Source organism: Leucoraja erinacea, chromosome 29 (assembly GCF_028641065.1).
Source record: "Leucoraja erinacea ecotype New England chromosome 29, Leri_hhj_1, whole genome shotgun sequence".
NCBI lineage: Eukaryota > Metazoa > Chordata > Chondrichthyes > Rajiformes > Rajidae > Leucoraja > Leucoraja erinaceus.
In genome coordinates this window covers 26,292,935-26,318,834 of record NC_073405.1, presented here as the reverse complement: position 1 = coordinate 26,318,834, position 25,900 = coordinate 26,292,935, and the positions used below count along the sequence as shown (strand labels likewise).

Sequence of the window (25,900 nt, the reverse complement as noted above, 5' to 3'; positions counted from 1 at the left end):
GCAGATGCTGGTTAACACAAAATAAATCAAAGCGCTGGAGTAACTCAGTGGGCCAGGTACCAGGGTCTCAACCCATAATGTCCCCCCATGTTCTCCTGAGATGCTGCCTGACCAGCTGAGTAACTTCACGTTGTGTACTTTTGCATTTATATAAAGCCTTTGATTGCTGCTTCTGGCAGCAGTGGTTCCATAAACCGCTTCCTTGTGGGGCGGTACAGTGGTGCAGCGGTAGAGTTGCTGCCTTACAGCGTCAGAGGCCCGGGTTCGATCCTGACTACGGGCGCTGTCTGTACGGAGTTTGTACGTTCTCCCTGTGACTGCATGGGCATTCTCCGGGTGCTCCGGTTTCCTCCAAGACTCCAAAGACGTGCAGGTTTGTACAGTACAAACCTTTGGCGGATTTGGTGAACAGCTTTGGTGGATTTATCATTTGTCCTTAATGTGTAAGAAAAAATTGCAGATGCTGGCTTAAATTGAAGGTAGACGCAAAATGCTGGAGTAACTCAGCGGGACAGGCAGCATCTATGGAGAGAAGAAATGGGGGACATTTTGGATCTGAAGAAGTGTCTCACTCCGAAACGTCACCCATTCCTTCTCTCCAGAGATGCTGCCTGTCCCGCTGAGTTAATCCAGCATTTTGTGTCTACCTGTAATTTGTCCTTCGTGTGTAGGTTAGTGCTGGTGTACGGGTGATCGCTGGTCGGCATGGACTTGATGGGCCAGAGGGTCTGTTTCCGCACTGTATCGCTAAAGTCTAGTCCAACCAAAAGGGATGGATGGAAGGAAAAGCTATTAAACACAACATCCCATGTCCATCCACAATCCACTGTTCACCACCTGTCTTGCACGGTTTATTGCAAGGATTTCAGAGAAAGTAAAGGTCGGCACGGTTAGGATTTCCATTTCATTAGGTTTGTATTAACTGGATGACACAGTGGCACAGCTGGTGGAGTTGCTGCCTCGCAGCATCAGAGACCCAGGTTCAATCCTGACCTTGGGTGCTGTCGGTGTGGGGTTTTCACGATCACATAGGTTCCCTCTGGGAGTTCCGGTTTCCTCTCACATCCAAATATTTGCAAGTTTGTAGGTACCCCTCGCCACTCTTCCCCCTCTCTACTCTCCCTCCCCCCTATCCATCTCCCTACCCCTTCCTTCCCCACTCTCCCCCCTCTATCTCCTCTCTCACCCCTCTCTTCCCCCTCAGCAATCCCCCCCTCACGCCTTCGCTCCTCCCATCCACACCCTCCCCACCACCCCCTTCCCCCCCCCCCCCCCTCTCTCCCCCTCCCCCCCCTCTCACCCCCTACCCCCCTCCCCCCCACCTCTCCTCCTCCCTTCCCACTCTCCCTCTCCTCCTCCCCATCCACCCCCTCTCCCTCTGTCTCTTGCCCCTCATTCTGCCTCTGCCCCTCTCTCTCTCTGTCTCTGCCCCTTCTCTCTCTGCCCTCACTCTCTACCTCCCCCTCCTCCTCTCTAGAAGTGCCTGCAAGTTGGGGGCTATGCGTCAGTAGATAGGGCCGTTGTGGGGTACAAAGAGCAATTTAATAATATTAATGTAATATCAAGGGGGTAGTTAGCGTGTGTGCGGGATGGGGTAGTTAGTGTGTGTGACTGCCCCCTTCCCCGCAACCGCTCGTTGGGGGAACAGACCCTATGGGTCTGCACTTGGTCTAGTATATATATACACACAAACATGCACGCAAACAGAAACACATACATACAGTATATTTTTTTGTGTGTTATTGTGTTAATGGGCTTGTTAAACTGCAGCTAGATACATAGATTAAGAGACATAGGATCAGGAGTAGGCCATTCATATCTTTGAGCCAGCATCGCCATTCAAGGTGATCATGGCTGATCATCCACAATCAGTACCCCGTTTCTGCCTTCTCCCCATACCCTTTGATTCTGCTAGCCCTAAGAGCTCTACCTAACTCTCTTTTGAATGCATACAGTGAATCGTCCTCCATTGCCTTCTGAGGCAGAAAATTCCACAAATTCAAAACTCTCTGTGAAAATGTTTTTCCTCATTTCAGTTCTAAACGACTCACCCCTTATTCTTAAACTGTGGCCCCTGGTTCTGGACTCCCCCAACATCGGGAACATGTTTCCTGCATCTAGCATGTCCAATCCCTTAATAATTTTTTATGTTTCTATAAGATCCCTCTCATCCTTCTAAATTCCAGTGAATGCAAGCCCAGACGTTCCATTTTTTCATCATACGACAGTCCCGTCCTCCCGGGAATTAACGTTGTGAACCTAAGCTACACCCCCTCAATAGCAAGAATGTCCTTCCTCAAATTATGAGACCAAAATTGCACACATTACTCTTGGTGTAGTCTCACCAGCACCCTGTACAACTTTATTCTTCGAATAAAGGGGAGGTCATTTAAGACTGAGCTGAGAAAAAACTTTTTCACCCAGAGAGTTGTGAATTTATGGAATTCCCTGCCAAGTCACTGGATGGACTTAAGAGAGAGTTAGAGCTCTAGGGGCTTGTGGAGTCAAGGGGTATGGGGAGAAGGCAGGCACGAGTTATTGATAGGGGACGAAAAGCCATGATCACAATGAATGGCGGTGCTGGCTCGAAGGGCCGAATGGCCTACTCCTGCACCTATTTTCTATGTTTCTATGTTTCTAGAAGGACCTCTTTGCTCCTATACTTTACTCCAACCCCTCTCGTTATGAAGGCCAACATGCCATTAGTTTTCTTCACTGCCTGTTGTACCTGCATGCTTACTTTCAGTGACTGATGTACAAGGACACCCAGGTCTCATTGTACTCCCCCTTTTCCTAACCTGATTATTCAGATAAATATCTGCCTTCCCGTTCTTGCCACCAAAGTGGGTAACCTCACATTTATCCACATTATACTGCATCTGCCATGCATCTGCCCACTCACCCAACCCGTCCAAATCACCCTGCATCCTCATAGCATCCTCTTCACAATTCACACTGCCACCCAGCTTTGTATCATCTGCAAATTTGCTCATTTTACTTTTAATTCCTTCATCTAAATCATTGATGTATATTGTAAATAGCTGCGGTCCCAGCACCGAGCATTGTGGCACCCCACTAGTCAATACCTGCCATTCTGAAAGTGACCCGTTAATCCCCATTCTTGTTTCCTGTCTGCCAACCAATTTTCTATCCATGTCAGCACTCTACCCCCGATACTGTGAGCTCTAATTTTGCCCACTAATGTCCTGTGTGGAATCTGATCAAATGCTTTCTGAAAGTCCAGATACACCACATCCACTGGCTCTCCCTCGTCCATTTTACTTGTCACATCCTCAAAAAATTCCAGAAGATTTGGCAAGCATGATTTCCCCTTCGTAAATCCATGCTGACTTGGACAGATCCTGTTACTGCTATCCAAATGCACCGCTATTTCATCTTTGATAATCGACTCCAGCATCTTCCCCACCACCGCTGTCAGGCTAACTGGTCCATAATTCCCTGCTTTCTCTCTCCCTCCTTTCTTGAAAAGTGGGATAACATTAGCTACCCTCCAATACACAGGAACTGATCCTGAGTCTATAGAACATTGGAAAATGGATCACGATTTCTAGAGCCACTTCATTGAGTACCATGGGATGCAGACCATCAGCCCTGGGGATTTCTCAACCTTCAGTCCCATCAGTCTACGCAACACTATTTCTTGACTATTGTGAATTTCCTTCAGTTCCTCCATCACCCTTGGTCCTCTATACCCTAGTACATCTAGGAGATTGTTTGTCTTCCTTGGTGAAGACTGATCCGAAGTACCTGTTCAACTCGTTTGCCATTTCCTTGCTCCCCATAATAAATTCACCTGTTTCTGTCTTCAAGGGACCCACATTTGTCTTAACTAATTAGCAAGAATTCAATTGCTCTGTTGCCAGTACATGACAATTAAATACTCTCGACCTGACCCTTAACATCTGAGCCAAAGCATAAAGACAATTCACCATGAGTGATAGCATTGAGTAATATTAATGTCGCCTTGAGTGCAAGTTTCAGCTTTCATTATGTATAATGTTTCAGCCCTAAATTCGCTCAAGTGAGTGAATAAAGACACGGTACAGCTTGATTTTCAGCAACCCCTAACCCAGTCTAGAATGGGAATTCATAACCAGAAGAAGATTTGTCGGAGTTTGTAGGCCATGTCATTGTAGATGTTCTTTAATAAAAAAAATCAAACACTGGTTAAATGATGATCATTAGAGAGAGGATATAAATTGCTAGAAAAGTCAACAAGGGATAACGTTGCTTCGAAGAGAATCATTGCCTTTGCAACTGGGCGGCACGATGGCACAGCGGTAGAGTTGCGGTCTTACAGCACTATCAGCGCCGGAGAAGCGGGTTCGATCCCAACTACGGGTGCTGTCTGTACAGAATTTGTACGTTCTACCCGTGACCGCGTGGGTTTTCTCCGAGATCTTTCGTTACTCCAAAAATGTACAAGTTTGTAGGTTAATTGGCTTGGTATACGTGTAAATTGTCCACAGCATGTGTAGGGTGGTGTTAATGTTTGGGGGTCGCTGGTTGGTGCGGGCTCGGCGGGCCACAGAGCCTTTTTCCACGCTGTATCTCTAAACTAAACTAAACTGGGAAATCTAGTGGGTATTTGAAAGGGTGGTTAGCAAACTAATTTGACCCATGTTGAAAGCGTCAACTACTCTGGGGATCGTGCTGCATTTGCACAGCACAGAACCTTTGTGGGTGGAAGGTTTCATTGTGGGGTGTCTGGATAAGGACTGCACACTGTAACGGCACAAGGTAACACTGACACCGAACCAGCCCCCAGTTGAATGGAAAACAGGTCTCTTTGGGTATCGGAATGAAATCGCTCTCCCTTCTCACAAAAACCTTTGCTGTTTATTCAGCTCAAGAATGCCACGAAAAATAACATCTATAGGAAAATAAAAATGGATCAGTGGAAATTGACTGTTGTACTGTTGCCCACACACGCGGTGGAGATTGGATTCGGCCACTTGGGAGACAGCTTTGAGGCATGAATGGAGACTTGTTCACAGATTGTGTGTCTGATCTGTAGTACCTGGCCCTGGGCCAGCACACTTGTGTGGTGCTAGTGTACTCTGCTCTTCCCCCATTGCACTCACATACTGACAATCCCCACGCGGCTCAAGCGAGGCGTATTCTAAGCACGACCCAATGCTTATATGGGATAGCCTTCACTGCACACGACAAAGCAAACATCTTGGAACACAGAAAGCACAGCGCAAGAACAGGCCCTTCGTTCCACAATGTCTGTGCCGAATATGATGCCAAGATAAACTGATCTCCTATGCAACGCATATTCATTCCCCTCCATATCCATGTGCCAATCCACAAAACCTCTTAAATGCCATAGTCGTATCTGTCTTCACCACCATCCCCGGCAGTGTGAACCAGACACCCATCACTCTCAGTGTAATAAACGTACCCATGCATTTCTTTTAAACTTTGCCCCTCTCACCTTAAAGCTATGTCTTCTGACTTTGACATTTCCAACCTGGGCAAATGGTTCTGACTGTCTACCCTATCTATGCCTCTCATAATTGTATATATATCTATCATGTTCTCAATCTCCAACATTCTAGAGAATACAATCTAAGTTTGATATTAGCGTTAGATTTGCTACTCATTATATACCATCGTTATAATAGGCAGTCAAATAGACCTCATCTTTTTCTCACTCAACTAGAAATTTAAAATGTAGACACTGATTATTACCAAGTAATACACAGTCACCCTGCATTTATCCCAAGTAATCAATTATCCTCAAAAAATATTATGTTCACCTTCTGAAATATTCCAGTTCCCTCCACACTTACCCATCCCAGTTCTCTCCTCTGCAATCTTAAGGCCCTCAAACATGTGTTACTGTGTCCAATAAGAGTCACAGAGTTGTACAGCACAGAAACAGACCCATTGCCCAACTTGGCCAGGCTGAACAAGATGACCCATCGAGCCCAGTCTCAATTGCCTGCGTTGACCCCATTTCCTGCCAAACCTTTAATCCATGTACCTGTCCACGTGTGTTTTACAGTTTGTTACTGTCATTGCCTTAACTACCTCCTCTGACATCTCATGAGATGAATTGATAGAGTGAGTGATTACAAGAAATTAGTACAGGTGTTAGGGGTTATGGGGAGAAGGCAGGAGAATGGGGTTGAGAGGGAAAGATAGATAGATCAGCCATGATTGAATGGCGGAGTAGGAATTGATGGGCCAAATGGCCTAATTCTGCTCCTAGAACTTGTGACGGATGCCAGGCCATGGTGCAGAGAACATGAAGGAACTCTCCTGGGTTTATGGAAAGGTGGTTTATAACAGAGATAGACACAAAGTGTCATAGTCATATAGCATGGAAATGAGCCCTTTGGCCCAACTTGCCCGTGCCGACCAACACGCACCATCCACAGTAGTCCCTCCCACCCACGTTTGGCCCATATCTTTAAGGATCTCTGCCTTAAAAAATATCCATTGACTTGGCCTCCACAGCCTTCTGTGGCGCTGTCCTGGTGATCATTCTTCATGCAAGGTTCCAGACATTGGCTTTGGAGTAAGTCTGAGTTGAAGCCAACCCAATTTCCAGTGGTCGGGGCAGGAAGGCTGGATTACTTCATCTCCAATGTTCCATGCAATTTGTGGTCAGGTTTGTAGCCTGGTTAGGCACACCTGACTCACCACGGTCCTGGAGTCCCGCCTGCTTGCTTGTGGTTCGGGGATGCATTGGAATTGTGACCAGTAAAGCCAATGGTATACACTGGCCCACTGTGGTCTGCAGACCAGAGGCGCAGGGCTGATGAATGAACTTTTAGTTCCATCTCAAGCCAGACCAAAGAGGTGAAAGTACACGACTCTAAGGAATGACATTGTGGGGCATCGACTGGAATCTAACGGATGTATGAAGACAAGGGTGGCACAGTGGCACCACGGGCAGAGCTGCTGTCTCACAGCGCCAGAGACCCGGGTTTCATCCTGACTATGATTGCTGTCTGCACGGGTGCTGTTTGTACATTCTCCTACGCTCTCCGCAAGGGATTTCCCCGGCTGCTCTGGTTTCCTCCCACATTCCAAAACCGTGCAGGTTTGTAGGTTAATTGGCTTCTGTAAATTGCCCCTAGTGTGTTGGATGGAAAGTGTATGGGTGGTCGCTGGTCGGCGTGGACCCGGTAGTCTGAAGGGCACGTTGGTTCCCTAAACTGGTGGAGGGTACTCAAAACTAGTTTATCTCTACACTAACCTAAACCCAAACGAAATGGGTTAGCATGGACCTGATAAGTTGTCTGGCTTTCTTTGCTATAAATATAGGAAGTCATACCATGTCAGATGACACACATTCAATGAGTGCATCTCCCAATGTATGTAACAGACTGGTATAATCTTCTGGGCTGCTATTGTTGAGTTTAGTTTAGTTTAGTTTAGTTAAGAGATCCAGTGTGGACCCTTCGGCCCACCGAGTCCGCACCTCCCATGCGATTCCCGCACATTAACACTATATCCTCCACACACTAGGGCCAATTTTTACACTTATACCAAGCCAATTAGCCTACAAACCTGCACGTCTTTGGAGTGTGAGCGGAAACCGAGGATCTCGGAGTAAGCCCACGTGGTCACGGGGAGAGCGTGCAAACTCCGTACAGACAGCACCCGTAGTCAGGATCGAACCCGGATCTCTGTAAGCTGAAACCGCCGTAAAGGGCCTGTCCCACTTTCACGACCTAATTCACGACCTCTGCCGAGTTTACCCTTGACTTCTACTCGCAGCATGGTCGTCACAAGGTCGTAGGTAAGTCGTAGCGGGCCGCGATGCTAGTCGTAGGTACTCGTGCCATCAAGTAGGTCGGGGCGTTTTTCTAGCCTGATGAAAAATGTCCATGAGTAAAAAAGGTCGTGAATTAGGCCGTGAAAGTGGGTCAGGCCCTTTAGGCAGTAACTCTACTGCTGCGCCACCGTGCCACCCGTTGTGTGTAAACAAAGTCTGCAACACTAAAATAATCTAAACTAAACTAAACTACTCTCTCAGTGTAATCGACTATGCTTGCAATTTTGTACTTTGTGTTTATGTACAGTTTGATTTTTACAGAATTGTATGCAGTAAGGGATTTCACAGTAACCAGGTAGAGGTGACAACAAAGCACCATTGATTGAACCATTGATTCAAACCCACCTCAGAAGCTTTCAGGACATGCCAACGTTTTGTATGATTTGTTCTTGGAGAACCTCAGTATAGTTAAATGCAGTCCCACTGCGGAGCTTTGTTGAAGGGAATGGGGGAGGGGAGTCAGAACGTTGCTGGTGACAGCTACTTAGTCAGAGGTTGCTGAGAAAGTGTCTGTAAACCCGTGATATTTCAGCGTTGCCTTCTATTCTGGGATTCACAGTCACATTCTGCATCTAACAGGGCGACTGAAACAATGTGCTCTTGCTGTGATCAATGGGCTGGTTCACAGTCCATTCTGTACGGGTACTGTATATAGCGATGAATTACACAGTAGCCGCAGTCAACTCCACACCAACACCAACCTAGCCTGGGCATATTCTGAAACCAGATGGAGAATGTCAGTAACTGAACCACGTCCCATTCACTTCTCCTGTGCTGGGTCCAAGCATAATATTGACCCAGAGTATCCTGATGCAGAATTGAGTGCTGTATAAAATTATCCTGCTCAGGCTGTTTAACATGTCAAACGCTCTACTGTGGCTAACGGGCCAAATCTCACCCAGAGGAAACTACCAGTTCGTTTCAAAGCCAACTCTGTGTCAGCACAATCTTTTGGTTTAGTGTTTAGACTAACAATTTATAGAGGAACTCAACGGGTCATGGCACAATAATATCCAGTTTAGTTTAGTTAAATGTTAACGATGCAGTGTGGAAACAGGCCCTTCAGCCCACCGAGTCCATACTGGTCAATGATCACCCCGTACACTAGTTCTATCCCACATACTTGGGCAATTTACGGAACAGGCCCTTCGGCCCACCGAGTCCGCACTGCCCATCGATCACCCCGTACACTAGCACTATCCTAAATACAGGGGACAAATTACAATGTTACCCAAGCCAATTATCCTAGAATCCTGCACGTCTTTGGAATGTTGGAGGAAACCGGAGCTCCCGGAGAAAACCCACCTGGTCACAGGGAGAACGTACAAACTCTGTACAGACAGCACCCGTTGTCAGGATCGAACCCGGGTCACTGGCCCTGTAAGGCAGCAACTCTATTGTTGCGTCCCTGTGATGCTTCAGTTTGCAGAGCCTTTGAAGCTGGTGATACATTTGGGGTGATATTAATATAAAGAGAGTGATTTTGATCACAAACCTGCTGGAATAGACAAAGGGGGCAGCAAAAGTCTATAAGGTGAGTGGGGGAAAATGCTATAGGAACCTGAGGGGCAATTCTTTCATACAGAGGATGGTGGGTACATGGAACAAGTTGCCAGAGTACATGGTTAAGGCAGGTAGTATAACAGTATTTAAAAGACATTTGTACAGGTACATGGATAGGAAAGATTTAGAAGGCTATGAGCCAAACATGGGTATGTTTGTGGAATCTGTGGAATTCTCTGCCACAGAAGGGAGTTGAGGCCAGTTCATTGGCTATATTTAAGAGGGAGTTAGATGTGGCCCTTGTGGCTAAAGGGATCAGGGGGGATGGAGAGAAGGCAGGGATGGGATACTGAGTTGGATGATCAGCCATGATCATATCGAATGGCGGTGCAGGCTCGAAGGGCTGATTTTCTATGTTTCTATGTGGAACAATAGTGGATGGGGCATCTCGGTTGGCATGGGCAAGTTGGGGCATGGGCAAGTTGGGGCATGGGCAAGTTGGGGCATGGGCAAGTTGGGGCATGGGCAAGTTGGGGCATGGGCAAGTTTCTGTGCTGCCTGACTCTATGACACTATGATGCATAGAAAGGGCAACATTGAGACGTGCGAAGGGCAGAGAACAAAAGGCAAGGTCTGTTTCACAGTAGGAAGGCATAAGATGCTTGTTTTTACAAAAAAAAGACACAAAGTGCTGGAGTAACTCTGTGGGTCGGGCATCATCTCTGGAGAGAAAGGATGGGTGACGTCTTGGGTCTTGAGGGTCCCACCCAGAGATGGGTCTTCCTCCAGAGATGCTGCCTGACCCGCTGAGTTATTCGAGCGCGTTGTGTCTCTCTTTGGTGTGAACCAGCATCTGCAGTTCCTTGTTCTGCATTGTGCCTATTTCACCGAGCGAGGTGGATATCGATGAATGAACGGCTGATGGGGTCAAGGAAAGAGCGTTCACGTCGCGGCCCTCTTTCCACCACCACACACAAGAAGCACAAGAAGCGCCTGAAGGGTGTTCCGCTCTGGCTGAACAACTTCTAATCTTGTATGTGGACTCGATAAGAAGAAGAAGAACGGCTGATGTTTGCTGTTCTTTGTATCCGTGTAGCAGTGAATATCTGACTCCATTACATCAGCTTCTCACAGAGTACTTATGTACCAGCAGCCTCCAAATTACCCAACACACCAATTTGGACTGTCAGATCAATTGCTGTGCAGCTTTATGCTCTGTCAGCCATCTCCCCACCAATGCACAGGGCAGTTGTTCTGTGGATCAACTTAGATGAAGCTGCCAGGTTAAGGGGTGGCACGGTGGCGGAGCGGTAGAGTTACTGCCTTACAGGTCCAGGGCCAGAGACCCAGGGTCAAGGGTGTTTTATTGTCATATGTCCCTAACAGAACAATGAAATTCTTATTTGTAGCAGCACAACAGAATATGTAGACAGAGTCCTCTGTCAAAAAATATAATGAACAAATAAAAAGTTCACACACACACACCCTCAGTCTGATGTGACATCTCGGCCCAAAATGTAATCAATTCCTTTTCTCCAGGGATGCTTCCTGATCCGCTGAATTACTCCAGCATTTTGTGTCTATCTTTGGTGTAAACCAGCATCTGCAGTTCCTTCTTACACACATATATATATATAATATGTATAGTTTGATATATAAACACACACATATAGTTCGATCCCGACTATGTGTGTTGTCTGTAAGGAGTTTGTACGTTCTCCCTGGGATCGTGTGGGTTTTCTCCGGGTGCTCTGGTTTCCACCCACACTCTGAAGACATACAGGTTTGTAGGTTAATTGGCTTCTATACATTGTCCCTAGCGTGTAGGATAGAACTAGTGTACGGGGGATCACTAGTCGATCCAGACTCGTTGGGCTGAAGGGCCTGTTTTCATGCTGTATCTCCAAACTAAACTCAACTAAAACTAATCTAAACCTAGTTCCAAGGCTAATGCCCCCGAGGTTAGGGCTCTAGATACTCTCAGTCAACCACATTTGTCATGGTCAATGGCAGAGTACTGAAATGGACAGCCTGTCCTGAATTCTGTCATTGGAAGAGGACACCAGGCAGAGAGAGAAACATATTCAAGGGTGAGGTCGAAGTCTCCTTGAAGACTTGTTACTTTCCCCACCGACCTTCACATTTAGACTTTAGAGATGAAGTGTGGAAACAGGCCCTTCGGCCCACCGAGTCCGTGCCGACCAGCAATCACCCCGTACACTAGCACTATCTTACACACACTAGGGTCAATTTACAATTGTTTACCAAGCCAATTAACTTGCAAACCCGTACGTCTTTGGAATGTGTGAAGAAACAGGAGCGCCCGGAAGAAACCCACGCGGTCACAGGGAAAACGTACAAACTCCGTACAGACAGGACCAGGAGAGTCAGGATCAAACCCCCCGGGTCTCTGGCACTGTAAAGCAACACCTCTACTGCTAGGCCACTATGCTGTCCTGTTGGGTGAGGTGGGTGAGTGGTGGGCGCCTGGAACGCGTTGCCAGGGGTGGTGGTGGAGGCAGGTATGCGAGTGGCATTCAAGATAGGCACATTGATAAGCAGGGAATGGAGAGATATGGATCACGTGCAGGTAGAGGAAATTAGTTCAACTTGGCATCATGCTCGGTACGGTCCTTTAAAAGACATTTGGACATGTATATGGATAGGAAAAGTACAGGGGCACGTGAGCTAAACACAGGCAGGTAGGACTATTGTAGAGGGGGCTGCTTGATCGGTGTGGGCAAGTTGGGCTGAGGGGCCTGATTTTGTCTTTACTGTTCTATGCTCTATGAATGAACCTTGGACAGAGAATGAAGCTTGTGATTTGGTGTTGGCTTGGAGTGTTTTCATAGATGACTGCTCTCTGGAACATTGCAAGATGAGACGACACTGTTGTTGGGCATGGTGACGCACTCATTCATTTTCTGGGCAACCCGGCAGAGGTCTAGACTATGGAGGTAAATGTGAACCCCAGCACAGCAGCTGGAGTGTTTAAGATCAGGTAACTAAGCGTGACCTCAAAACAACTGCATTCGTCTCAAACCCGTCTGCTTGACAGATTACGTCACTGTGAGTGGTTCCGTTTCGAGAGCCTAATCTTTGCAATACTCTTTCTCTCCCTTTGACACACACACTCTTTAACGATAGTCATAGAATCACAGCATGAAAACAGGCCGTTCGGACCAACTGTGGTGGTGCTGCGTCTGTGGCTGCGACTGGCCTGCAGTCTGTCTCTCTCTCTCCCTTCTTTGTCTTATCGTTAACGTTAGATGTATGTAATAGTCTATTTTCAGTTGTGTATTATGTGGTGGTAGGGGAGGGGGGACGGAAACTTTTTTAAATCTCTTTCTTCAACGGAGATGCTGCTTTTTTCTCTGTGTCGTATCTCCGTTAGCGCTGCGGCCTAACATCGAGGAGCTGGGCGGCCTCCAGCTGGGGTTGACCATGAGGGCTCCGGTCGCAGAGCCTGTGGACTCGCGGAGATGGCTGACTTTCGGAAGCGGGGATTACGGCTGCAACTATTTTCGGCGGCTTCAGCTGCGGGTCCTGTGGACCCTACCATCGGGAGCTCGCAGGTCGCTTGTTGGCGACCTTTTCGGGAGCTCCAGCCACAGCAGCTTTGTCCGCCCAGAATCGTAAGGCTTGAGTCGGCCCGTTCGCAGGGCCTTTCATCGCCAGGCACGGCTCGGCCGCGGGATCTTCCATCGCCCGGCGGGGGTTTCAATATCGGGAGCCTCGATTGCTTCGACACAGCAGCAGAGAAGAAGCAAGGAAGAGATAAGACTTTTTTTACCGTCCATTACAGTGAGGAGGTGCCTGGAGAAAAGTCACTGTGATGGATGTTTATGTTAAGTTTAATTGTGTGTTTTGTTTGCTTTTTAGTGTTATGACTGTTTGGTAATGACATTTCGTTAAAAAAAATTTGAATGACAAATAAATTCAATTTAAATCAACTTGCCCATTCCGACCAAGATGCCCCATCTACACCGACCCACGTTTGGCTCATAACCCTCTAACCTTTTTCATATACCCATCCGAATGCCTTAAGACGACAGATGGCACAATGGGCTAAGTGTTCGGCTGGCGACCGGAAGGTTGCCGGTTCGAATCCCGCTTGGAGTGCATACTGTCGATGTGTCCTTGGGGCAAGACACTTCACCCACCTTTGCCTGTGTGTAAATGTAATGTAATTATGTGAAGCACTTTGGGGTCAATGCAAGTTGACTATAAATGTGCTATATAAATAAGATTATTATTATTATTATTATCAGGAGTTAGTGATCGACTTCAGGAAGGGCAGCAGTGCACATACCTCGGTGTGCATTGATGGTGCCGAAGTTTGAAAGCTTTAAGTTCCCAGGAGTAAATATCACCCGCAACATGTCGTGGACCACCCATATCGAAGCAATAGCCAGCAAACCACGCCAACGCCTCTACTTCCTTAGAAGGCTTAGGAAGTTCGGCATGTCCCCAACAACTCTCAATAAAACTTCTACAGATGTACTGCAGAACGCATGTTGTCAGGATGCATCATAGCATGCGTTGGGCAACAGCTCCATCCAAGACCACAAGAAGTTGCAGAGAATTGTGGGTGCAGCCCAGACCATTACACAAACCAATCTCCCTTCCATTTACTCCATCTTACACTTCACGCTGCCTCGGCAAGGCCACCAGCATAATCAAAGGAAGAGTTTCATCCTTGCCACTCCCTCTTCACCCCCATCCCATCAGGCACATGGTATAGAAGTGTGAACACGCACAGCTCCAGATTCAGGGACAGTTTCTTCCCAGCAGTTATCAGGCATCTGAATCATCCTATCAACCACTAGAGAGTGGTCCTGAGCTACTATCTACCTCACTGGAGACCCTTGGACAATCTTTAATTGTTTCTTACTGGACTTTATCTTGCACTAAACGTTATTCACTTTATTATTATTATTCTGTACTCAGTGGATGGCTCGATTGTAATCATATATCGTCTTTCCGCTGACTGGTTAGCACGCAACAAAAGCTTCTCACTTGGTACACATGAAAATAAATTAAATGTTGTTTAAATATTGTATCTACCTCAGCTACCTCCTCTAGCTGCTCATGCCATATACCCACCACCTTCTCCGTGGAAAAACTTGCCCCTCAAATTCCTATTAAATCTTTCCCCTCTCACCTTAAATTTATGTCCACTGGTCCTTGATTCTCCTAATCTGGGTAAAAGTCTCTGTGCATTTAACCTATCGATTCCCCTCATGGTCTTATACACTTCTATAAGGTCACCACTCAGCCTCCTGTGATCCAAGGAATAAAGTCCTGCCCAACCTCCCCCGATAGGTCAGGCCCTCGAGTCCTGGCAACATCCTTGTAAATATTCTCTGCACTCTTTCCAGCTTAACATCTTTTCGACAGCTGAGTGTCCAATCCTGAACACAATATTCCAAATAACTCCAAATGACGGCACGGAGGCGCAGCGGTAGAGTTGCTGCCTAAAGGCCCTGTCCCTCTTTCCCGAGTTACTCACAAACTCTCCCGAGTTTTCCCCTCAATTCGAACTCGGGGAATGTCGGGTAATGTCGTTAGCGAGCTCGTAGGAGCCCGTAGGAGTCCGTAGATGTTTCGTAGCGGCTCGTATTACCAGCCGTAGGAACTCGGGGCATCAGGTAAGTCGGGACGTTTTTTCAACATGTTGAAAAATGTCCACGAGTTAAAAAAATAGCCCCGAGTACCTACGAACGGCTATTATCGTAATTCTCCGAGTTCAAATCAAGGAGAAAACTCGGGAGAGTTCGTGAGTAACTCGGGAAATTGCGACAGGGGCTTTACAGTGGCAGGGACCCGGGTTCCATCTTGACTCTGAGTGCTTGTCTGTACGGAGTTTGTACGTTCTCCATGTGGGGGCATGGGATTTATCCGGGTGTTCCAGTTTCCTTCCATATTCTAAAGACATACAGGTTGGTAGATTAATTGGCTTTGGTAACAATTGTAAATTGTCCCTAATGTGTGGGATAGTCCTAGTGTACGAGGTGATTGTTGGTCAGCGTGGACTCAGTGGGCCGAAGGGCCTGTTTATGTGCTGTATCACTAAACTAAACTAATCTGTTTGATTAGGCAGTTGGCCACCCATCATAATATCTCCTCCGTTGCCGTGATGCCAAGCTGTGTTGGAATGCATTCCTGGGAATAATCTTGGGCATGAAAGGTCCATGTAAGTGTAGATATTTGCTTTTGATAGCTGTGGTGCAAATCATTCATTGTTCAGCCCATTGAGGCTGCAGGAATAAGGAACATGAAGCTTCCCCTCCCTCCTCCTGCGACACTAGTTGGCGATAAAGATGCGGCGGGCTGCGGCCTGTACGGGGGGGGGGAAGCCACCAAGCCGGCCCCCATGCTCATCTCCCGAAGAACAGAGACCAGGGAGGAGGGAGCTGCCGACGCTGGACGTGAGGAGCAAGGCCGGTCGGAGAGTGAAACGGGGCCCTCAAAGCCGACCACGGGAGGCAGCCCTGGGCACAAAGGTGTATGAGCGAGGAGGGGGACATCAGTTCGCTGGACGATCCTGATGTCCAAGGAAGGCGACGGCTGGAGGCCCTGCAGCAGCCAAGGGAGACCAAGAGCGCGGACTGCACTTGTCAAAATGGCCCCAAAACTTGTTGGTTCTTGCATGCAGTCTCAGTGGACTATTTCTGTACACTTTGTTAATCGGGGATTGTGCTTAGGTATGGCAGAACTTTACTGAACTGTATGCAACAAAAAAAATCAACGTACATTTGTACGTGTGACGATAAAGCACCATTGACCACTCTGAGAATGTATTTATGTTGCAGTGTATAGTTGGTGCAATATTACAGCCATTCTAGTTATTACAGGTTTGTCTGTATGGAGTTTGTACCTTCTCTCTGTGACCACGTGGGTTTTCTCTGGGTGCTTTGGTTTCCTCTCACACTCCAAAGACAAGCATGTTTGTGGGTTAATTGGCCTCGGAAAAATTGTAAACTGTCCCTAGAGTGCAGGATAATGTTAGTGTGTGGGGGTGATCGCTGGTCGGCGTGGACTTGGTCAGCGTGAAGGGACTGTTGCCGCACTGTGTCTCTAAAGTCTAAAGATGTCTACTGTCCAAGCACTAGCTAGCATCCAGAAGCAGGCAGGTGGGACCAGTGTAGCTGGGACATGTTGGCCGGTATGGGCATGTCAGGCCGAAGGGCCTGTTTCCACGCTGTATCACTCCATGACTATGACTCTAGATCATGTCTACAAGCAACACAGATCACCTCAAGTTGACCAGTATGCCAGCCACAACTCAATGAAGCAACATTGTGGGAACCTTCCTCAACTGCAGAAACACATTGAATCTAAGCATCTGATTTATACACAGTGTTATTTCTCATGTCAGAAGGACAGAGGGCAAGGATCAGTGGTTATGGTTGGCAGAGGAACTGCCAACACTCGGTGCCCTTAATGAGCCAATCGTCATTTATATCAAATATATAACGTGAGTGCGTTATCACGATGATGAATGTGCGCCATATTCTAACCTTCATATGTCTTTTCCCTTCTAAACTTGGCGCTTTACTTTAGACTTTAGACTTTAGAGATACAGTGCAAAGCAGATTCTTCGGCCCACTGTAGCCAGAATCAAACTCGGGTCCCTGGCATTGGGAGGCTGCTACTCTTCCTGAATGAATTCAACAGTGATAGCACTGAAGCAGCTCAACACCATGGGGGCAAGGCTATGCAACTGATTGAAGCTATGACTGTCGGTTAGGAGAGCAATCAATTTGTCTGTTTAATGCTTCTTGTGTTTCTGGGTCACAAGAATGAGTATTTGAGCAGATAGTGTTCCCTGACATGCCAATCAGAAAACCAATTGGTATCCTAACCAATAGACTCATGGAGCCACAAAAAAAGACACAAAATACTGGAGTAATGCAACGGGTCAGGCAGCATCCCTGGGGAACATAGATAGGTGGGGAACATTTCCAGTCGAGACCCATCCTAAAACCGATTGAGACCCTTCTTCAGATCTTCAGTCTGAAAAAGGGTCCCGACTGAAAACATCACCAATCCATGTCCTCCAGAGATGCTGCCTGTCCTGCTGAGTTACTGCAGCATTTTATGTCCTTTTTTTTGTAAACTTGCATCTGCAGTTCCTTTGTTTATAGAGACTTAGGGCTTCTCAGCATGGAAACAAGCACTTTGGCCAACCTTGTCCATGTCAAATGGGTTAGCATAGTGCAGGGGTTCCCAACCCTTTTCATCCCGTTTACCCCTGGCAACTTTAATAGCACATAACAATGTTATTTCACTTATTTATGAACAACTAATGATGAACAGATACCGGTATACCAGAACCAAACCACAGTCAGTCAATGAGAAAAAATATGTACAAATCCAGCATTAAAAAAAAAAGTTTAACTAGATGCTAAATATCCTCTAATGAAAGGATAATGCCAACACCAAATTGCACCAATCCACCTAGTTTAGAGATGAAGCATGGAAACAGGCCTTTCGGCCTACCGAGTCTACACCGGGCAGTCACGGTGGCGTAGCGGTAGAGCTGTTGCCTTACAGCGAATGCAGCACCAGAGATCTATGGTTCGATCCCGACTACAGGTGCTGTCTGTACGGAGTTTGTACGTTCTCCCCGTGACCTGCGTGGGGTTTTCTCTGAGATCTTTGGTTTCCTCCCACATTTATAGACGTACAGGTTTGTAGGTTAATTGGCTTGGTAAATGTAAAAAATGTCCCTAGTGGGTGTAGGATAGTGTTAATGTGTGGGGATTGCTGGTCGGCAGGGACCCGGTGGGCTGAAGGGCCTGTTTCCGTGCTGTGTCTCTAAACTAAACTAAACTAAACTAAACTAAACTAGACTAAACCGACCCAGTTGCACTAGTCCTCTGATATACCACTTTCACATCCACCCCCCACATACTGGGGGCAATCAATAGAGACCAATTAACCTGCAAACCTGCATGTCTTTGGGATGTGGGAGGAAACTGGAACACCCGGTAGAAACCCACACTGTCACAGGGAGAACGAGCAAACTACACAAACTTGCTGTTAATCTGAAGTTTTGCAGTTACGGGTCAAATTACTAACAAAGGTTCTTTTAGTTTAATTTATGTTAGAGATTCAGGTGGAAACAGGCCCTTCGGCCCACTGAATGCCTGCTATCCAGAGATCACTCTGTATATTATCACACACTACACACAATTTTTATCAAAGCTAATTAACTGACAAACCTGTATGTCTTTGGAGTGTGGGAGGAAACCAGAGCACCTAGAGAAAACCCACATGGTCACAGGGAGAATGTACAAACTCCAACGAGACAGCACCCGTAGTCAGGATTGAACCCGGGTCTCTGGCGCTGTAAGACAGCTCTACCACTGCGCCATCCAGCTACCACTATTGGGTATGGTATTTACAAACCTGTTTATCACAGTAAAATATTTTAAAAATATTGGAAACAACTTCACACTGTGAACTTATTTGGGTATTTTACTATGTAGATAAATTATGCAGCCCAGTCCAAAGTGTTGAACTGTTAGTAGAGTCAACTTCTGCTTTGATCTGTCGTTTTCACACCTCACCCTTCCATAGGTCTAGACTCCCTCTCCCCTGAGTCTGAAGAAGGGTCTCGACCCGAAACGTCACCTATCCCTTCTCTCCAGGGATGCTGCCTAACCCACTGAGTTACTCCAGCATTTCGTGTCTTCGGTGTAAACCAGCATCTGCACTTCCTTCCTACACCTTTTGTTGGAGACTCTAGGCTGAGGGAAACTTCGGCGCCCGAAGATACAATGAGAATGAGATCAGTCTGAAAAAGGGTTTCGGCCCGAAACGTTGCCTATTTCCTTCGCTCCGTAGATGCTGCTGCACCCGCTGAGTTTCTCCAGCACTTGTGTCTACATGAGAACTTTCAAAGTGCTTTCATTCATGTAATGCAAGCAGCTTTCATCCTTTATCTCACCTGAAGGCTGATATCTTTACTAAGGCAACGCTGACAGGCACGTCTGTTAACACTATCTGCTCAAATCTACATCCTTCAGACCCAGAAACAGGGGAACCAACAGTCAGGCACATTTCAGCCCTTCTTCACGAGAAAAATCACCCACAAAAAGTATTTTATGTTATATGCACACATTTTTAAACTGCTGTTAGATACCCCACTGTTTAAAGGCTACATCGCTGCATTCAATAGTTTACTTTGCGCGGCGCTCTGGGAACACTTCGCCTTCTGTTTAGCAAGTGGAATCAACCCCGTTTCTCTCTCCCCCTGACTCTCAGTCCGGAGAAGAGTCTCGACCCGAAACGCCACCTATTCCCTTTTCTTCAGAGATGTTGCCCGACCCTCTGGGTTACTCCAGCATTTAGTGTCCCAATCTTCGGTTTTAAACACAGCAATCTGCAGTTCCCTCCTACACATTCCGTCTGCGGTTGCTTTCCTACACACACTAGATCGTACAGATTGAAATGAGTGTAAAGAAACTGAGACCTACTTACTGAATGGCAAAGGGAATCTTTTCAGTGGGACTCCATCGGCGCTTGCATGCTAACAGCGACACACACACACACACACACACACACTACTTGCTTGAAAGAAGAAAATATGATCCGTTCCTCACTCAGCCCACTGCTCAGACTCTGCCCCCTTGCACGCCGAGGTCCAATTACATCTACCCTGGGTTTACCAATCCGCAGTGTGTGTTCATTCTCTCACTGAAAGACTAAGCAGCCAGCTCACAGAAAACCAATCCCCTCTCCCAGACTCCAGGTTCCTTCAGAAAGCCGACAATGAAGGGCACTCGTGCAGTGCCCTTCATTGTCGGCTTTCTGAAGGAACCTGGAGACTGGGAGAGGGGATTGGTTTTCTGTGAGCTGCCTGCTTAGTCTTTCAGTGAGAGTAGACAAAAATGCTGGAGAAACTCAGCAACGAACGTTGCCTATTTCCTTCGCTCCATAGATGCTGCTGCACCCGCTGAGTTTCTCCAGCATTTTTGTCCACCTTCGATTTTCCAGCATCTGCAGTTCCTTCTTAAACACTGCAGGACTGTTCAGCCTGTCCACAGACTCCAGAGGAGGTGCAATTAGATTGTGGTTCCCTTAAACACACTAACATAGAAACACAGAAACACAGAAAATAGGTGCATGAGTAGGCCATTCGGCCCTTCGAGCCTGCACCGCCATTCAATATGATCATGGCTGATCATCCAACTCAGTATCCTGTACCTGCCTTCTCTCCATACCCCCTGATCCCTTTAGCCACAAGGGCCACATCTAACTCCCTCTTAACTATAGCCAATGAACTGGCCTCAACTACCTTCTGTGGCAGAGAATTCCAGAGATTCACCACTCTCTGTGTGAAAAATGTTTTCCTCATCTCGGTCCAAAAGATTTCCCCCTTATCCTTAAACTGTGACCCCTTGTTCTGGACTTCCCCAACATCGGGAACACTCTTCCTGCATCTAGCCTGTCCAACGCCTTAAGAATTTTGTAAGTTTGTATAAGATCTCCCCTCAATCTTCTAAATTCTAGCGAGTACAAGCTGAGTCTATCCAGTTTTTCTTCATATGTAAGTTCTGACATCCCAGGAATCAGTCTGGGGAACCTTCTCTGTACTCCCTCTATGGCAAGAATGTCTTTCCTCAGATTAGGAGACCAAAACTGTACGCAATACTTCAGGTGTGGTCTCACCAAGACCTTGTACAACTGCAGTAGAACCTCCCTGCTCCTATACTCAAATCCTTTTGCTATGAATGCTAACATACCATTCGCTTTCTTCACTGCCTGCTGCACCTGCTTGCCTACTTTTAATGACTGGTGTACCATGACACTCAGGTCTCGTTGCATCTCCCATTTTCCTAATCGGCCACCATTCAGATAATAGTCTACTTGGCTCCACTCCCCTCAGTTACATTAAACATTTAACCCTGAGGAGAATACCAGCAAGGCAACAACTTTAGATGTAGAAACAAGAAACTTCAGATGAAAAAGTCTGAAGAAGGGTCCTGAGTGGCCTGAAATGTCACCCATCCATTTCCCCCAGAGATACTGCCTGGCCCGCTGAGTTACTGCAGCACTTTATCTATTTTTGGTATTAACCAGAAACTGCAAGAAGGGTCCTGACCCGAATTGTCACCCATCCTTTTTCTCCAGCGATGTTGCCTGACCTGCTGGGTTACTCCGGCATTTTGCATCTATCTTTGCTATAAACCAGCAAGTCTGAAGAGGATTCCTAACCTGAAACGTCACCACCCTTTGCTACATGACCCACAGAGTTACTCCAGCACTTTGTGTCTAACAACTTTAATGTTTGTTTCACCTTCATTTCTATGATATAGGATCATAGCACAGAAACAGGCCCTTCGGCCCAACTCGTCCATGCTGACCAAGATGCCTCCATCGAAGCTAGTCCCGTTTGGCCCATGTTTGCCCCATATCCCTCTAAACCTTGCCTATCCATGTAACTGTCCAAGTGATTTTTTTAATAATATGAAGAAGGGTCCCGACCCAAAATGTCACCTATCCATGGTTTCCAGAGATGCTGCCTGATCCGCTGAGTTACTCCAGAACCTTGTGTCTTGTTTTACCTCAACTGTCTCCTCTGGCAGCTCCTCCCATATACCCACCACCATCCGTGTGACAAAGATTGCCCTGCAACTTAAACCTATATCCTCTCTTGTTTTTGATTCCCCCCTACCCTGGGTACCTTAAAGACTCTGATTTTGCATTCACCTTATTGTATACACTTTCTCTCTCCCCGTGATTATGATTTTATATCCACAATATATTTCCTTCATGATTGTATACTCTCCCCTTTCTTGAGATGAGAAGACTTTTTTGTCACGCAGATATTATACACTCTTCTAGGGTAGTTCTCTTGATAGTTTTATAGATGTAGGTATGGATGGAGAAGGCAGGTACGGGATACTGAGGTGGATGATCAGCCATGATCATATTGAATGGCGGTGCAGGCTCGAAGGGCCGAATGGCCTACTCCTGCACCTAATTTCTATGTTTCTATGTTTCTATGTCTCCTCTACGCTCTCTACATCAATGACTGCACCTCCACTGACTCCTCTGTTAAGCTTCTCAAGTTTGTGGACGACACAACCCTGATTGGACTTATCCAGGGTGGGGAGGAATCTGTCTACAGACAGGAAGTGAGACAACCTGGAGCTCAATGCTCTTAAGATGGTGGAGTTGATTGTAGACTTTAGGAGAGCTCCCCCTCCCCTCACCCCACTCACCATCAACAGTCACATCTGTGGAGTACTTTAAGTTCCTGGGAACCATAATCTCCAAGGACCTTAAATGGGGGGCTACCATCGACCAGTCAAAAAGGCACAACAGAGGATGTACTTCCTGTGGCAGCTAAGGAAGCACAATCTGCCACAGGCAAAGATGGTCCAATTCCATACGGCCATCGTAGAGTCTGTGCTCATCTTCTCCATCATGGTCTGGTTTGGCTCAGCCACCAAGCATGACATCTGGAGGCTGCAGCGAATCGTCCGATCAGTTGAGAAGGTTATTGGCTGCAACCTTCCCTCCATTGATGAACTGTACACTGCAAGGGCCAGAAAACGAGCGAGCAAGATCATCTCTGACCCCTCTCGACCTGGCCACAAACTCTTTGAATCACTTCCCTCTGGAAGGCGACTCCAGACTGTCAAAGCTGCCACAGCCAGACATAAAAACAGCTTTTTTTCCACAAGTAGTAGCTCTGCTCAATAACCAAAAATCTGTAGCCTCCTTTTGCTCTGGTATTTCATTTAATTCACATGTTTAATGGATAATGTTTTATTATTAATGTTTAATGTTTTATGTGTCATTCCTGATTGTCACTGTTTGTCACTTGTGGGCGGAGCACCAAGGCAAATTCCTTGTATGTGAAGACTTGGCCAATAAACTTATTAATTAATTCATTCATTAACTATTCCCCTCGTGATTTAATACACTATTTTCCTCATGATTTTATGAACTATTTATTCTCCTCATAAATTTGTACACATTCCCTTCATGATTCAATACACTATCAATACACTGTCTCCCCATCTCCCCAGGCCCGCAACCTTGGCGTGATCTTTGATTCCACCCTCTCCCTTGAGCCTCACATCCGCCATGTCATTAAAACCTCCTTCTTTCATCTCCGCAAAATCGCCAAACTCAGACCCTCTCTCACACCTCCCGCTGCTGAAAGACTCATCCATGCCTTCATCGCCTCCCGACTGGACTATTGCAACTCACTTCTCCTTGGCATCAGCTCCACCTACATCAACCGACTCCAACTGGTCCAGAACGCAGCCGCCCGACTCATCACCCACACCAAATCCTGGCATCACATCACTCCAGTCCTCAAACAACTTCACTGGCTTCCCATCTCCCACCGGATCACCTACAAAATCCTGATCCTCACCTACAAAGCCCTCCACCATCTGGCCCCCCCATATCTCACTGACCTCCTCTCCCCCTACCAACCCTCACGGTCCCTCAGATCCACATCAGCCGGTCTCCTCTCCATCCACAAGTCCAACCTCCGCAGTTTTGGGGACAGAGCCTTCTCCAGGGCAGCTCCCAGGCTCTGGAACTCCCTCCCCCAACTGATCCGCAATTCCGTGTCCCTCACCATCTTCCAGTCCCGCCTCAAGACCCATCTCTTCACCTCTGCCTATCCTTAGCCCCACGTCCCCCTCCCTTTTCATCTGTGCATTAATTGCCTCATATTGTGTTTTGAATTGTATTCTGTCTTTACTTTGTGTACTAGTCATGTCTCTACTATTTATTTCATTCCCCTTACATGTTTTTCCTCTACCTGCTAAATTTTTATAAGGTGTCCTTGAGACTCTTGAAAGGCGCCCATAAATAAAATTTATTATTATTATTATTATTATTATTATTATTATTATTATTATTATTATCATTTCCTTCATGAATTATTACACTATCTATTCCCCTCATGATTTTATATGGTGAATTAACCAGTAAAATATCATGTGATACTGCCATGGAGCTGTTTGCGATGCTGAGTGATAGTTTTCTTTTCCTGAGTCAGAATGTTGTGACATACTGACACTTCCGAGATTAATGTTGAACTTGTACATATCACGGGCTATGCCTCAGGGGAGTATTGCATTCAATTCTGGGCCGCGAGCTTTAGGAATTAAGCGAGGTCCCTCTCCAAGGTTTACAGAAACGGTTCAGAGGAAACAGGCAATTTCGGTGACTGGAATGAAATCGGAGGATCTGGGATTTTACTCTTTGGAGCAAAGAAGGATGCGAGGAAATTTGAGAGGAATGTATAAGATGTGTAGGCTTTGTCCTGCCCTCCCCTCTTCCAGTGTTCTTTCCAACCTCCCATCCCCAGCACAATCAGTCTGAAGAAGAGTCCCGACCCGGAACATCTTCTATCCATGTTCTCTAACGATGCCGCCTCACCTGCAGAGTTACTCCAGTCTTTCTTTCTCTCTGTGTAAGATGGTGCATGATTCAGACAGGGTTGATAGAAAAAAGCTGTCCCCATTACCCAGAGGTGGCACGGTGGCACAGCGGTAGAGTTGCTGCCTTGTGACGCCAGAGACCCGGGTTCGATCCTGACTCTGGGTGCTGTCTGTACGGCCTCTCTGTGACCACGTGGGTTTTCTCCGGGTGTTCCGGCTTCCTCCCACATTCCAAAGATATGCAAGTTTATCGGTTCATTGGCTTCTGTAAATTGTCCCAATGGTGTAGGATAGAACTAGTGTACGGGTGATCGTTGGTCAGCATGGACTCGGTGGGCCGAAGGGCCTGGTTCGATGTTATATCTCTAAACTAAACTAAACTAAACACAATTAAAAACCCTTTTCTGCACCCCATTAAGTCGATCAGCATGAGAGTGCAGTTTGCTGCCCACTGGCTAATGGTAACCAAGGGCAACCAGATTTCACTATCATTTCTATCCAGGGAATATCTGCATTTGGAACTCATTGTAATCAGCTTGCCTTTTAATACTTTTAGTCCCAAACTCTTGACTGGGATCAGGTTGTTGTAAACTGGAGATTCTCCTGCGTATGGAGGTGGGGTCCCGACCCAAAACAGAGGCCGAGGAAGGGTCCTGATCCTGACCAAAAACGTTGCCTGTCCATTCCCACCTCAGATGCTGCCTGAACCGCTGAGTTACTCCAGCACCTGTGAGGAATTGTACATTAGTTGACCCTCTGTAAATTGCCCCTAGTGTGCAGGGAGTGGATGCAAACGTAGGTATCACATAGAACTAGTGTGAAGGAGTAGACACAAAATGCTGCAGTAACTAAACTCAGCGGGACAGGCAACATCTCTGGACGGGAGGAATGGGTGACGTTTCGAGTCGATTCACTTCTCAGACTGACGTCAAGGGGGGAGGGAGACAGATATATAAGGAAATGTGAAGGTGTGAAAACAGGGAAAAGGGAATGGGGATCAAAGAAAATGTAGAAAAGATCATTGTTATTTGGGAGAAGGTAACAACAAAACAAACAGAGATAAAATGTAGCCGGAGACAGTAAGTGGTCGGAGAATTGGAAAAGGGGAGGGATGGAGAGAGAGAGAAAGCAAGGGTTACTTGAAGTTAGAGAAGTC

At 46.8% G+C, this 25,900-nt stretch overlaps 1 protein-coding gene across 2 annotated transcripts in view; it reads right to left on the bottom strand.

Annotated features, from left to right (window-relative positions):
• LOC129711343 (uncharacterized) overlaps positions 1-19,920 on the bottom strand; it is a 62,312-nt gene extending 42,392 nt beyond the window's left edge. Inside the window, exon 1 of one of the 2 annotated variants that reach the window (XM_055658935.1) lies at positions 19,811-19,920. The gene's annotated coding sequence lies outside the window, so the exon portion shown is untranslated. Of the gene's footprint in view, positions 1-19,806 lie in introns of both variants that reach the window. The other variant, XM_055658936.1, reaches the window with a different exon arrangement.
• Between the last annotated feature and the right edge of the window lie 5,980 nt (positions 19,921-25,900).